At 44.0% G+C, this 15,656-nt stretch overlaps 2 protein-coding genes and 1 pseudogene across 5 annotated transcripts in view; 2 read left to right on the forward strand and 1 right to left on the reverse strand.

The window, feature by feature from the left end:
* Window positions 1–6,018, reverse strand: part of GSTCD (glutathione S-transferase C-terminal domain containing) — a 267,696-nt gene extending 261,678 nt beyond the window's left edge. Inside the window, exon 1 of one of the 3 annotated variants that reach the window (XR_016313184.1) lies at window positions 5,694–5,947. The gene's annotated coding sequence lies outside the window, so the exon portion shown is untranslated. Of the gene's footprint in view, window positions 1–5,693 lie in introns of all 3 variants that reach the window. The other 2 variants (XM_089680513.1, XM_089680512.1) reach the window with 2 other exon arrangements.
* Window positions 5,885–15,656, forward strand: part of INTS12 (integrator complex subunit 12) — a 35,342-nt gene continuing 25,570 nt past the window's right edge. Inside the window, exon 1 of one of the 2 annotated variants that reach the window (XM_089680514.1) lies at window positions 5,885–6,031. The gene's annotated coding sequence lies outside the window, so the exon portion shown is untranslated. The remainder of the gene's footprint in view (window positions 6,032–15,656) is intronic. The other variant, XM_089680515.1, reaches the window with a different exon arrangement.
* Window positions 13,058–15,449, forward strand: LOC149459835 (uncharacterized; annotated as a pseudogene).

A 15,656-nucleotide genomic window follows, 5' to 3' on the forward strand; every position in this document is an offset into this window, starting at 1 on the left:
AAGTAAGATTGTTCTTTTTGGGTCTAGTGGCCGGAGACAGTTTGTCAGACGACCCCCAAACACTGAATTCAAGCCATAGTACATTGTGAAGACAGTGAAGCATGGTTGCACAAGCATCATGATATGGGGATGTTTCTCATACCACGGTGTTGGGCCTATTTATTGCATACCAGGGATCATGGATCAGTTTGAATACATCAGAATACTTGAAGAGGTCATGCTGCCTTATGCTGAAGAGGAAATGTCCTTGAAATGGGTGTTCCAACAAGACAACGACCCCGAACACACCAGTAAACGTGCAACATCTTGGTTCCAGACCAACAAGATTGACGTTATGGAGTGGCCAGCCCAATCCCCGGATCTTAATCCAATAGAAAACTTGTGGGGTGACATCAAAAATGCAGTTTCTGAGGCAAAACCAAGAAAAAGAGAAGAACTGTGGAATGTAGTCCAATCATCCTGGGCTGGAATACCTGATCACAGGTGCCAGAAGTTGGTTGACTCCATGCAACACAGATGTACAGCAGTTCTCAGAAACAGTGCTTATACAACTAAATATTAATTAAGTGATTCAAAGGAAAGCAAAATCTTCAAACATTTTTCAGTTTATATAGTGAATGTTTGAGTTTGTAAAGAAGAATACAAACAGTGCTATTTTTTTGAACAGTCTAATATTCACTTTTCTTAAATTTTTTTTAGAGGAACAACACAAATTTGATATATTTTCTTCATGTTTTAATTTGGAATAGAATGTGTAGTGTTCCCAATCTATTTGTGTGTATGGAAATAAAAGCTATTAGAAGGATTTTGATCTTTATTCACTCTTTTCAACACACTGTTATTATTTTGAACACAACTGTACATGTAGGTCATCCAGCCTGTTCCGGGTAAGAGGCATGCAGCACACTGCTCCTGTGATCACTGTGTCTAGTGTATTACAATTACCAGTAACCAGGTATCATGTGATTGCTATGATTGGTCACAGCAATGACATGATAATGTAAACAAACTGTCAGGAATGGATTTCTATTCATAAACAGCTTGCTTATGGTTACGATCTGTGATTGGCCCACAACAATCACATAGTACCTGGCTACCTGAATCCCTTGATTAGCTATAGCCAATCACAGATCACAACCATAAGCAAGCTGTTCATGAATGCTAACCCAATCCTGACAGCTAAAACTATTGCTTATACTGTGATCATCTCTGTATAGGAAATAACAGTTAACCCCCCCCCCCCCCCCAAGGTAGTAAAGTTTCACTACAGTGAGTGGAGATATGCTAACTGAGCAATTACCAGTTAAATTGAACCTTCACCCAAAAGTACTGGGGGGGGGGGGGTTGATAGGTGAGTGAGGACTTGGTTTTCCCTGGCTCCGGTTCCCACCTATGCTCAGATTGCCTTAGCAATCTATGTGGAAGTTTTCCCCCTCCTTCCCCTACAGCTTTCTGGGACACATCACAGGTCCCAGAATGCTGCAGGACCATTCACAAAGTGCAGCGTGGCATCGAAAACTGCAAAGTTTGGTTCACTGTGTAGCCTTAGCCTTACACTGCATTCACATGCTGTAGAACAGATAGAAAATACAGGTTACAGTAACCCCACTTAAATGTCCTATGAACAACATACAAAGCCATCCACAACTCTGCCCCCAGCTACATTACCAACCTGGTCTCAAAATATCAACCAAACCGCTCTCTTCAATCCTCTCAAGACCTTCTGCTCTCTAGTTCCTGTGTCACCTCCTCCCATGCTTGCCTCCAGGACTTCTCCCGAGCTTCTTCCATCCTATGGAACTCCCTACCCCAATCTGTCCGGCTGTCTCCTAATCTATCCACCTTTAGACGATCCCTGAAAACATTTCTCTGCTTCTACCTAGTAAACCGCCATTTATTTCCTCCATCAGCTCATCCCCCACACTTACTACCTTTTGTATCACTCAACCCTTCCTCCTAGATTGTAAGCTCTAACGAGCAGGGCCCTCTGTTTCCTCTTGTACCAAATTGTATTGTAACTGTAATGTCTACCTTCATTTTGTAAAGCGCTGCACAAACTGTTGGCGCTATATAAATCCTTTATAATAATAATAACTCTGAGCACTGAGCAGCAGAACATGAAGACAGCAATGCTACCCAAATTCCCTGACTCAGAGCTCATAAGGTGCTTACGTGGAGTAAATTCTCTGCAGGGCAAGTGGTTAAGGTTGCACTACATTATTGCACTGAAATCAAGTTGCAGTAGTGTGAACCAAGCCTTAGTATCTGTGTAACAGCAAGTAATCGCAACATTAGTAACAATAAATACAACACCCTACTGTCAGTTTCCTGAACATTAATGCCATGTCAGAGCAGCAAAATCCAAAATACGTTTCAGGACACAAGCTCAGATCACTCTCTTTTCTAATGTTGTTTTCATGAATGGACTGTCCAGAAAGTGACATCCAGGAATTGTTTACACCACAATCCCCATATTCAGCGTGTAGCTTTGCATGCATGTTTACATGTATTTACAATGCATTTGAAGCACGTTTATAATGCATTTCTTGGCATTAAACATAAGGGTTTTTTTTAACATGTATGTGTAGTGTGTTGCCTTACATTTAAGTGCAAAAAAAAAAAAGAGGCACGCTCTAATTTTTGCATACACATGAAAGCACCGCAATTATGTAAACGGGGCTCATTGCAATGCATTCATTTTTCTTGCATGTGCATTAATACTGCTTTAAAAAAGTCAGTGGTGTAAATGGGCCCTTAGAGATTATTCATATAAAAAGTGTGTGTTATGCTCTGTAAACCATGTGCCCATTGGTGCAACAAATTGTAATTAGGGATAACCACAGGTTTGAACTAAACATGGAGGCAAGCGCCCATTCAGCGTTATTCCCCACCCTGCAGCCACATGTAACAAAGAGGCGGGAATGCTTGTGACACCACTGACCTAATATGGCCACATTCGCCGTTTTGTGATCTTGGGCTGAATTGCTGCAATTCTGTCCACGTTCCAAAATCGCACTGCATTAATGACAAAACACAGCACGTCTTCGGGTGCCATTTACTTTCAATGGCACATAAATGAGGTGTGGTTTTGCCTCGGCAATCCGCAATGCGTGAAGCCTGTCGTCCTAAATGGAGCAGTACCTTCCCTTGGGCAACAAGCTTCATGAGTTGCAGATTACTGCATGATTTATTGTATGGCAAAATTGCAACACATTTAGTCCTCGGTCACACCGGTGCAAATTGTCATGCGATTTGACTGTTTCAAGTGGCATGACAAGTTGCATCCTATTGTCCACAATGGAAGCGGTCATATCGATTTTGGAAGTAATTCATGCACTGTTTTTTGCAAGCTTATGTGTGACTTGCATAGACATCAGTGCATGAAGACGCACAGATGACTTCCAAGTACCACCTTTAGTCGCACTGACATCAGACTTTGAAATCGTGAATATTCAAGTGAAGTTGCACAATTTCAAAGTTGGATTCAGTGTGAACTAAGCCGTAGGTGCCATTGCAACTGAATGGGATCGAAACACGTGCACTGCACTTTGTCATTATAGCAGTGAGATTTGGGGTTTCAGGCAGAATCGCAGCGATTCTGCCCAAGATCACAAAATGCCAAGGCCTTAGAGAATGTCACTTGCAAAATGGAACAACGTCAGCTGCGGGGAATGCCCTGGAGTGTCAGCTTGGTTCTGGGTTGAGTCTGACCAAACCTGTGCTCATCCTAAGTTGTAATGATGCATCCCACTCCTTTCTAGCTTTATTGAAATAACACAAAATGCACGTTGTGCACTGCAGCATGGCGTAGAATCACAACATGCTGCGCTGCAGAAAAATGCATCCTGTCCTGCTTTATTTCCTAGATTGTAAGCTCCGAGGAGCAGGGCCCTCCTAACCCTCTTGTATTGAACTGTATTGTTGCTGTATTGTCTCCCGTTATATTGTAAAGCGCTGAACAAACTGTTGGCGCTATATAAATCCTGTATAATAATAATTACCGCCAATCCAGCAAGCACATTGGTGTAAACTGAAGCAACAAGACATAAGGCGTATTGTCTTGTCTATGCACTGGGATGGTGTTTGGAAACACCGTCCGAAAGTATATGATGTGATCCAGGCCTTACTTCTTCCAAAAGTTCTGTCCTTCCTGTACACATCCTGAGGACATTGCTTGGGAATATCTGAAGACACTATGGGGGGGATTTACTAAGACTGGTGCACTCAGAATCTGGTGCAGCTGCACATGATAGCCAATCAGCTTCTACCTTCTGCTTGTTCATTTAAGCTTTGGCAATAAAACCTGGAAGCTGACTGGTTACTATGCAAAGTAGCACCAGATTTTGCACTCTCCAGTTTTAGTAAATAGCTTCCTATGGGGGAGATTTACTAAAACTGGCACAATCAGAATCTGGTGCATGAGAACCAACCAGCGTCTACCTTCTGCTTGTTCAAGTAAGCTTTGGCAATAGCAGGGCCCTCTGACTCCTCCTGTATTGAATGTTATTGTAACCTTCACGCTGTAAAGTGCTGAGCAAACTGTTGGCGCTATATAAATCCTGTATAATAATAATAAAACCTGGAAGCTGATTGGTTACAATGCAGAGTTGTACCAGATTTTGCACTGTCCACTTTTAGTAAATAACCTCCTATAGGGGAGATTTACTAAAACCGGTGCACTCAGAATCTGGTGCAGCTGCTCATAATAGCCAATCAGCTTCTACCTTCTGCTTGTTCAATTAATTTGCAATAAAACCTGGAAGCTGATTGGTTACTATGCAGAGTTGTACCAGATTGTGCACTCTCCAGTCTTAGTAAATAACCTCCTATGGGGGAGATTTACTAAAACTGGCGCACTCAGAATCTGGTGCAGCTGCGCATGATAGCCAATAAGCTTCTACCTTCTGCTTGTTCAATTACTTGGCAATAAAACCTGGAAGCAGATTGGTTACTATGCAGAGTTGTACCAGATTTTGCACTCTCCAGTTTTAGTAAATAACCTCCTATGGGGGAGATTTACTAAAACTGGCACAATCAGAATCTGGTGCATGAGAACCAACCAGCGTCTACCTTCTGCTTGTTCAAGTAAGCTTTGGCAATAGCAGAGCCCTCTGACTCCTCCTGTATTGAATGTTATTGTAACCTTCATGCTGTAAAGTGCTGAGCAAACTGTTGGCGCTATATAAATCCTGTATAATAATAATAAAACCTGGAAGCTGATTGGTTACAATGCAGAGTTGTACCAGATTTTGCACTGTTCACTTTTAGTAAATAACCTCCTATAGGGGAGATTTACTAAAACCGGTGCACTCAGAATCTGGTGCAGCTGCGCATAATAGCCAATCAGCTTCTACCTTCTGCTTGTTCAATTAATTTGCAATAAAACCTGGAAGCTGATTGGTTACTATGCAAAGTTGTACCAGATTTTGCACTCTCCAGTTTTAGTAAATAACCTCCTATGGGGGAGATTTACTAAAACTGGCGCACTCAGAATCTGGTGCAGCTGCGCATGACAGCCAATCAGCTTCTACCTTCTGCTTGTTCAATTACTTGGCAATACAACCTGGAAGCTGATTGGTTACTACACAGAGTAGCACCACATTTTGCACTCTCCAGTTTTAGTAAATAACCCCCTATGCACACCATTTTTCTGCTAGAAGTAGTAGACAGGGATATAGATGTGCAGTCCCTACCTGTGCTCAGTTGCTGTTAGTCAGTTCATGTTCCCTATACACGTCCTGCTGCAGGTACATCAGCCTCCATGTGCTCACACTTCCTGGCCGGCTCTGTACAATCCCAACATCAGCACACCATCACTGACAGGTCACAGAAGAGAAGCAGCTCTGCACCTAGACACACCATTCTGCTGACCTAACCCAAATAATAACTCTAGTCAGGGATCCTTCTTTTCCTACTTACAATGAAAGCGGAACGTTGAGCGCAGGCTGTGTTGACTGGGGAATGAGTCGCACGGACCGGCACCCGGAAGTGGCCTGTGATTGTGTGATATGCACTGTGTTGTACCGGCTGGGTAAGCTCTATTGGAACGATATGCAGCACTGATACATGCGATGGGCTGGTGTTACTTAGATATAGGTCTCTAGTTAAACATCTGGCAGCTGTCATGAGAATATTGAGGAGACTGGCTGCTTGGCTGTCATGCTGACTTGTTCCTGGCCAGTGGCTCAGCGCTGAAGCAGCAGGGCACACAAGACCGCCAGGCAACTAGCATTTTCAGAAGGAAGTCCTCAATTACAGATCTCATGGTTTTTTTTTTCCAATGACCGTTTTAATTTAATATCCTGCATGGGAGGATCAGTAAGTGGAGTGCAACCTTTCCTGAGATCTATTCAAAGCTTATGGTTTTTTATGTCACCATTTTTGCATGTGATTTCATTGGTCCTGTACCTGGTCATGTGATCCGCTGTATCCAGGGGTACAGCGATCACCAGGCTTGCGGGTGCGTGCTCTGAGCTGCTTACGAGCCCTTGAAGTGGGGGAACATATACAGGAACGCATCAGCATTGCTCCTGACTGGCTGCTTATATACATTAGCTGGACAGGACGCGGTTACAGTGTTACTAAACCCACAACAGTAAAATCAGTCTTTATATGCAGTAAAGTACGCTTGTTATACTCAGTGTGGAACCTAAGGGGTTAATCCTCTGCATTGTGTAAAAAGGATGTTTGATCCTGACTTCTCTGATCCTCCCCTTCTTGCAGTGCCCCTCTCTTATCTCCTAATGAGACATATCATGTGGAGTCACTACACATGCTCAGTTGGGTGTGTATTGCTAGAGAGGTTTTTTTTTCTGCGGAGAGTGAATGAGATCAGTACAGGGCCAAGCAACACTGTCCAGACAGAGGTCAGGGTTCTGCATCCTCCTAGAGAGAACTCCTCCTACAAGCTTTAACCAGTGCTCTGCTGAACACTGATAGATGTCAGAAGACTGCTTTATACTGCTGATGAGAAAAGGTATCTAGCAGTTTTTATATTTTAAATTAATTTCATTTCCATGTAGTGTGTACTGTGGGAGACCAGATATAGTGAATGCAGGGTCCTAGGTTTAGTAACGAATGGCAGTAAGGCCTTGTTTACACTTTCAGTTGGGGATGGGGCATTAAAGGAAAAGTTCACCTTTGGAACATACCACACTTTCCCATAGCTGCAGCCGTGCCCATCGCCCCCCTTCCCTCTGGTAGATAGTATGGGGAGAAGTCTCCCTGTACTATCTGTCAAATTTGAAAACAGCGGACGGCTCCGCCCACGCGGCTGCATCATTCATTCACAGACATCCTTGAATGAATGAACGAACTGCAATTCCCGACAGCCTTAGCAGCTGTTGGCTTGTGGTTTCCAATGAACTACCACCATGCTGTGAAGCGCCGTGGTGGTTCATGGAAGCTTCCTGTCAGTATATCTGCTTGACCATACATCCTGTACAGCAAGCAGATATTCTGACAGGTCTGTAAGAGACCTGCAGGGCATCAGTGATCTACTGATTGCTAGTACAATGCTTTCCAGGCTCCTTTTGGACAGAAAACATAAATGCACATTTTTTACCTGCAAAAATGTGCATTTATTATTTTTATACAAAAGGTGAAATTATCCTTTAAAACTCTGTGGTTGAGCTGTGTTTTTACCGTCCCTCAACTGATCCCCTTTAGCTGCTGGGGATGTACACATGGTGCCGCAATGCATTGGTTCATGTCTGTGACCTGATTTTGTACTCCATTGCAGTAGTGCCTTTAGGAGGTTAACACCGGCTGTCTCTGAATAGCGAACCAAACGCAGATCACTCTTCAGAGAGCAAAACAGATGTAAATGAGCCCTAATACTTATCTGTTTCTGCGGTCCCTTGTCGGCATGTTCTCCCTGGCTTTTTCCAGATGCCAACCTTTGGCTGTCTTGATTGGCTGGGGCAGGATGATGTCACACCCACACATGGCTGCTCTGGGGAATTGCAAACAGGCAAGTGTATTATATTGCAGAAGAGTCATTGCATGTTTCTTCTGCAATGTAGAGCCTGCTTGTTTGAAATTTTTAATTTTTTTTTACTGCAGTTCCGCTTTAACCACTTGACGCCAAATCCCGTACCAGGATGATGTCTGCAGCTGGTGGCAGGCTTTTATGTAAAAGTCATCCTAGCAGCTAATTAGCCACCTCTCTGGGCTCTGCCTGGAATGAAAGCTGGCACTTTCACCGGCTTACCACAGAGATTGCCAAGGACCGGAAGGTCCCTGATGATCTCTGTGGAATCAGAAACTGGAAGCAGAGAGTATTTTTGTCACTTTCGGTTTCCTGGAAGTAAACAGTGCCATTTTTAAATAGGGCAAGCATCTGAACCCACCGATCCTGTTTGATCAGAAGCTTTTAGGGCAGAGGAGAGATCGGGGATCTAATAGACCCCAAATCTCTCTATAAAGAGTACCTGTCACTGCCTATTGCTGTCACAAGGGATGTGTACATTCCTTGTGATAGCAATGAAGTGATTAAAAAAAAATTAGAATTAAAAAATGTTAAAGCACCCCTGCCTCCCTGTGCTCACCTGTGAAGAAAAACGTGTTTTTACTGGCACACATACGTTAACAACGATTGCACCACACGTGAGGTATTTCAGCGAACACCAGAACGAGGGCAATAATTCTAGCACCAGAGCTCCACAGTAACTCTAAACTGATAACCTGTAATGGCTTTTAAAGCGTTATTATAGCAATGTAGTTTGTCACCATTCCACGAGCATGCACAGTTTTAAAGCATGACATGTTAGACATCTATTTACTCGGGGTAACGTCATCTTTTATATTTTACCAAAGAAGTGGGTGTTATATTGTGTTTCTGTGCACTAAAATTCATTAAAGTGTATTTTTTTTTAAATTGCGTTTCAAAAACTGATGCGCAAATACCATGTGACTTAAAAAATTGCAAAATCCATCATTTTATTCTCTAGGACCTCTGCTAAAAAAATATATAATGTTTGAAGGTTCTAAGTAATTTTCTTGCAAAATATACTGGTTTTTACTTGTAAACCAAAAGTGTCAAAAAGGCCTGATCATCAAGTGGTTAACGTATTAAAGCCCAACTCCAGGAATTAGAAAAATGTACCATTGCAGTGAGTTCCTCCCACAATGCAAGGGTTAAAGGCATGTTAAAAAGAACTCCATGTTTCTTGTCACTTTAAGGCCTTGTTTGCACCATATGTGCAGAAAAACTGATGGAAAAAACATGCAGATTTCACTTGCAGAAAGATGAGTTTACAGCAGTTCTCCATTATTTTTATACACGTTGCAGATTCCTGCACAGAAAAAAATCTACATGTGATACTGATGTTGTGGTGTGAACAGGGCACATAGAGAACAATTGATTTGTTGTATCCATGCAGACTGCATGCACAAAAACTGATGTCTCTACACATAGTGTGAATGAAGCCTAAAGCGGAACTAAACCCTCCTATCCTTTTCAGCCAAGGAAGCCACCATTTTAGCCATCTGATTAATCTGCAACTGCCATGGTGCTGCACATGTGATCAGTCATGACTCTGGCCATTTGATAGTTTGGTTGAAAGCACAAGCAAATGTGACACTTACATTCTTGGCCCGTCAGGAATGTAACTGTTTTTTTTTTTTTTTTCTTTTTTAAACCAATGGATTTAGTTCCACCTTAACCACTACCCCGCCGCCCTATAGCAGATATACTGCTACAGGGCAGCAGGGGTGCGCAAAATCACGTATATACACATGATTTAGCATTAATATATACATGATTTAGGCGCGTGCGAGCCTACCTGCACCGCGGCTGTCAATCATCCAGGCCCGGCCGGTGATTACCCGCCAGCGCCCGGTGATTACCGAGGATCTCCGATAGGGAGGAGGGCTGCTTTGTTTACTAACAGTCCTTCTCCCTGTTGGCTCGAGCACACTGCTCTGGATGGCTGAGCACGGCACAGCCATCCAGAGGAGTGTGCTTACAGTGAAGCACACTGATACCGTCCCCCAGTAAAACACTCCCATCACACAGTTAACCATTTGATCGCCCCTCATGTTAACCCTTTCCTGCCCAGTGCCATTAGTACAGTGTCAGTGTTTTTTTTTTATCACTGATAACTGTATTGGTGTCTTTGGGGATGTCAATTCCCCCCAGTGTTAGAATGTCTGTCGCAGTCTCACTATAAGTCGCTTATCACCGCCATTATTAGTAGAAAAAAAAATTCCAGTATCTATACCGCCATTTGTAAATGCTATAACTTTCAAGTAAACCAATTAATTTACACGTAAACCAATTAATTTACACGTATTGGAAATTTTTTTTAGCAAAGATATGTCGCCAAATACATTTTGGTTTAAATTTATGCTGACATTTGATTTTTAAAAATTTTTTACTGGACATGTTTAATAGCAAAAAGTCAAATATTTTTTTTTTTCTCAGAATTGTTGGTCTTTTTTATTTTTTATAGCGCAAAAAATAAAAACAGCACAGGTGATCAAATACCACCAAAAGAAAGCTCAATTCGTGGGAAAAAAAAGATGTAAATTTAATTTGGGTGCAGCAATGCATGACCACACAATTGTCAGTTAATGTAACGCAGCGCCCTAACGCAAAAAATGGCCTGCTCAGGAAGGGGGGTAAATCCTCAGGAGGGCAAGTGGTTGAATAGTTAATTTGAGCCATTCCATTACTGAAGCTGGCCATACATGGGTCAATTTCCAAAATAATTTTCTCTCTCAAATCTTTTCTAAGAATTTTCCTTTGAATTTCGCATCATTAGTGGGTCACAGAAACAGACGATTTCCGTGTGACCATCGAATTTGAGTGATCGGGCATATTGGAAATTTTTTGTAAACTGACAAATTTCAAATCAATGATGGGAGAATCGTGCAGGAAACATAAACGAAAAAGAAATGAGCATGAGCTGTAACCTGGAAAGAAAAGAAAATTCTTGCTCACATGAGGTGAAATTGAAAGCTTGGTTGGCTGAATTTCAAAATCAATGGTGGCACCATTGGATTACAAAATGCACAAAGTTTCCAATTTTCTGAAGAAAATTTGTTCAGAATGTGACCCATGTATGGCCTGCATAAGTGATGTGTCCTCCATGTGTTTTGTATCAAACTCTAGTAGCATCAGCTACATACAGTAGGCGGCACTGTGTTTTACAGCAGTATGGTCAACTTTCCCAGTGCTGCCAGAATTAAATCAAGTCAGGCTTAATGCTTCTCAGCTATTAATGCAAAGCTTTTTATTTTTATCAATGAGTGCAAGGCTTCCTTTGATTGGCTGATGTCATCCACCTGACTCTTCAAAACTTTTGAATTGTATTGTGTGTGGCCAACATGATAATTTTCTTTATCGTACATCACAGGACACAAAGCAGGCTTTTCATGACTATGTGGGTTATAGGCCACTAACAGGTGAATGGACACTGGCCAACCAATCAGAGAGGAGGTCCTCCCCTATATAATCCCTCCTACACAGGAAGTACTTCACTTTTTTCATCAATGTCTGTAAGGAGGATGGTCACTGAAAGTGTTGCATGTGCTCTTGGAGCATACCTAAGGTTTAATACGGTACTTTCAAGAATCATGGACTTTAATCGGATCCATTCGAAAAGCTGTGATGGTACCCAAGCCTCGCTGGATAAGGAGAAGAATCCTTTGGGTTTTGCCTGTAATGCAGCCTTACGGTGCTGGACCCTGCGTGGATGGAACCCTGTGCAGTTTTAAATCTGACCAAGGCGCTTTCCAGTGGGGTGCTATACGGGTCTGAGGCAGTGGCCCCACATTATGGGGACCGGGTCCTTGAAGGTCTGTATGACAATGCCTGCCGTAATGGGCGAAGGTTAGTGCCTGACAGAAGTCACGGACCTGTGGCAGGACTGGTAAACTATCTCTTTTTTTTTTTTTTTTGTCTGTAAAAAAAGCTCAAATTTGGAGGAAAAAGGAGAGGTATTGTTTGTTTGGCAAAATTTCCACTATGGGGAGTGCTCACAACATTTTAGCCTGGGACATGGTGCCTGTTGTTTCTGTTGGGGACACTAGATGGAGCTTTTTAGTCCCTAGGAGCGCCGCCGGCCATGGTGCACGGCGGGGTGCGCGCGCATTCAACGGGCATGCACGCGCACGAGGATTGCATGCGCAGTAACGGCCTGAATGGGAAGTTGGCCATATTTATTCATCAGGAGACTTTGGCAAATGTGGGCTGCTGCTGCTGCCATTGAGGGGTTCATGTGGCGGGGACACAGAGCAGGCTATTCACTGGGGCACGTGAGTACTCTACTGAGGGGGAAGTGTTGGTCAGGCAGTCAGGAGCTGCCCTTGGTGGCTTATAAGGTCAGCATTTTGCATTGAGAATTTTTCTTCAGCACACTACTTGCATAGCTGTATTTTGGGGTTTGTGTTTACAATCGGAGATGCACAGGTTTTTTACGCTATCCGAAGTAATGTCCTCCAGAAAGCGGAGTGTGGGAGGCACAGCAGGAGGGGGCACTAATGTGCTGCCGCCGGGTCCTGAGGAACCTAGCTGAATGTCTGCTGTAATATCCTCTCCTGAGAGGCCAGAAGCGACTGGACAGTCTGAGCCACTGCGTTTCTCTGGCATTATTGCTACTACTGGGGCATGCGTCTCTGTAACCAAGGATGATCTTGCTTCAGCCTTAGCAGGGTTAGAAGATATGATCACTGGAATGATTGCATCAGTTTCTCAGGGGACTAAGAAGCGGGAGAGATCCCCATCACTACAACCTCCAATCCTGGAGCAGGAATGGGTGGAACCTAAGGACGAGGAAGAACAGGAGCAAGGTCAGGCAGTGTAGAGTCTTGTGTCTGAGGGGTCACAACCTTGGGGAGAAACGAGCAGTCTCTGCCGCCCAATGTCATAGGTTATTAGTCCAGGATCTTACTGATATGGTATGATCTGGATTCAGGCTACCTCTGGCAGAATCCTCTGAGGTTACTTATTCTTCTCTGGGCTCTTTGAAGCCTAAACTGATTTATGTATGCTGACTGGGATCACCCAGACAGGGTTTTTGTTCCACCAAAGTGGTTTTCTTTTTTGTACCCCATGGAAGAGAAGTTTAAGAAATGGGGGTTGCCTGTAGTGGACGCAGCTGTTTCATCCCCGAATAAATTTTTAACATGTCCTTTGGATAATGTCCAGGTTTTTAAGGATCCAGCAGATAAGAAACAGGAGTCTCTCCTTAAGGCCTCCTTCTCCCTGGCAGGTTCTGCCGCACAGCCAGCAGTGGCAGCTATTGCAGCTATTGGCATTTGCCAGAGTCATTCTGGCCGTGTCAAACGACTGCTTGGAAGACCGTCAGTACAGGGGGAATACTCGACCGAGGATCTGAAGGATGTTCCAAGTGCTTTATGTTTTGCGGTTGATGCTCTTAAGGATTCAATTCAGCAAATTTCTCGCTTGGCCCTGTTATCAGTACACATGTGCAGGATTTTGTGGCTGAAGAGTTGGTCGGCAGAACTGCCATGCAAAAAATTACTGGCAGGTTTTTGCTTTCAGAGAGCGGCTGTTTTGGGGAAGATTTGGACAAATATATCCAAAAGATTTCAGGGGGAAAGAGTTCGCTTCTACTCTTTTAAAGGTAATCCAAACACCCTTCTTTTAAGATATAAGGGGCTTTGGTTGCTGGCTTCTCATCTACCAGGCAGTCGTTTTGATGCACAAAGATCTCAGCATCCAGGGGTAGGACTCAGAATCAAACCCGAGGAGGCTCTGGTGCAAAGGTCATCCAAGGCAGATTCAAAGTCCGCCTCCTTATGAAGGGGCTCCCCCACTCGTTTGGGTGGGGGGGAAGGTTTTTGAATTTTGTTGCTGCCTGGAGGGCTCTAATCCAAGACAAGTGGGTCATTTCCATGATTTCTCTGGGGTACAAACTAGAATTTCGGATCTTTCCCACTCCCCGGTTTCTAAATTCAAATGTACCAATGAATCCAGAGGAGAGAAGAGCTTTATTACAGGCACTCGATCGCCTGTTGTCTTGGGGTGATCACAGAGGTTCCAGTGGACGAAAGGTTTCAGGGGTTTTATTCAAACCTGTTCACAGTCACAAAGCCAAAATGTTGATGCAAGGCCCATTTTGGATCTCAAGGGGCTAAATCAGTTTCCAAATGTCCAGTCTTTTTGTACAGAATTGGTTCGATCAATAGTGGCCTCTTTACAGAAAGGACATTTGTTAGCATCCATAGACATCAAGGACACATACCTACATGTGCCGATATTCATTGCTCACTAAAGATTTCTGCAGTTTGAAGTAGGGGCTCAGCATTTCCAGTTCATAGCACTACCATTTTGGGCTGGCCACGGCTCCCAAAGTCTTCACAAAAATTCTTGCTCCAGTATTGGGGCTGCTCAGAACTCAGGGGTGTTGGTCAAAGGTTATCTAAACGATCTGTTGCTCAGAGGTCAGTCAGTGCCTGGTCTGAAGCAGGATGTGGTCCTTACAATACAGATCCTTGGGTGCTCAGCTTCAAAAAGTCGGCCCTGGAACTGGAGCCTGGAGTATTTGGGGATGGTCATCAGGCAAAGGTATTTCTGCCTCCAGAGAAAAGTTGTGCCCTGAGGAACAAGGTTTGCAGATTAAAAGCCTAGATGTATCCTTCAATTCACCTCTGTAAGAGGTTGTTGGGGAAGATTATTCCCTATGCCCAATTCCATTCCAGACCGCTGCAAAAGGTACATTCTGACTGTTTAGAACAAGAAGATTCCGGCACCTGGATTACTGCATACCTTTGTCTCCAGAGGTACTGCGAAGCCTAAATTGGTGGTTGAGGATTTGGAGAGAGGGAGATCCTTTTGGCCAGTGGTGTGGAAATTGGTAACCACCGATGCCAGCCTCTCAGGTTGGGGGGCTTTCCTGGAGGAGGCCACAGTTCAGGGAATGAGAAAGGGTTCTACCCATCAATGTCCTGGAACTTCGGGCAGTGAGACTAGCTCTGAGGTAGTGGACATCCAGGCTTCAAGGTTGACCTGTAAGGATTCAGTCCAACAATGCCACAGCAGTGGTATACATCAATCACCAGGGCGGTACCAGGAGTCGAGGTGCTCAGGAGGAGGTGAATTACATTCTGACCTGGACAGAGAGATATGTTCCACGTTTGTCAGCAGTGTCCATTCCGGGGTAGAAAATTGGCAGGCGGATTATCTCAGTCGCCGGCAGTTGATTCCAGGGGAATGGGCTTTGCATTCGGATGTTTTCAAGGGAATCTGCTAGCGATGGGGTTGCCCAGACTTAGATCTATGGGCATCCAGGTTCAACAATAAGGTTGGTCTTTTTGTGTCCAGGGTAAAGGACCCTCGCACGGTAGGAGTAGATGCCTTAGTGATTCCTTGGAACCAGTTTGCACTGATTTATGCCTCTCCTCTGATTCAGCTGCTGCCACGTCTGTTGCGCAGGATTCGGGAGGAGTCTATTCCGGTAATATTGATTGCTCCAGTCTGACCCAGGAAGGCCTGGTACGCGGACATAGTGAGGATGGCAGTAGATGGGCCATAGCCCCTGCCGTGTCAGCCAGACCTACTGTCTCAAGGTCCTATATTGCACCCAGCTTTACGGTTGCTAAATTTGACGGTGTGGCTACATGGTTTTTGGTTCACAAGGTTCTACCAGGTGGATGTCAGAGCCGAACAGGATTCTTCCTTTGGCCAA

Source organism: Staurois parvus, unplaced genomic scaffold, assembly GCF_062004578.1.
Source record: "Staurois parvus isolate SC_StPar_1 unplaced genomic scaffold, SC_StPar_1.0 ptg000244l, whole genome shotgun sequence".
Lineage (NCBI taxonomy): Eukaryota > Metazoa > Chordata > Amphibia > Anura > Ranidae > Staurois > Staurois parvus.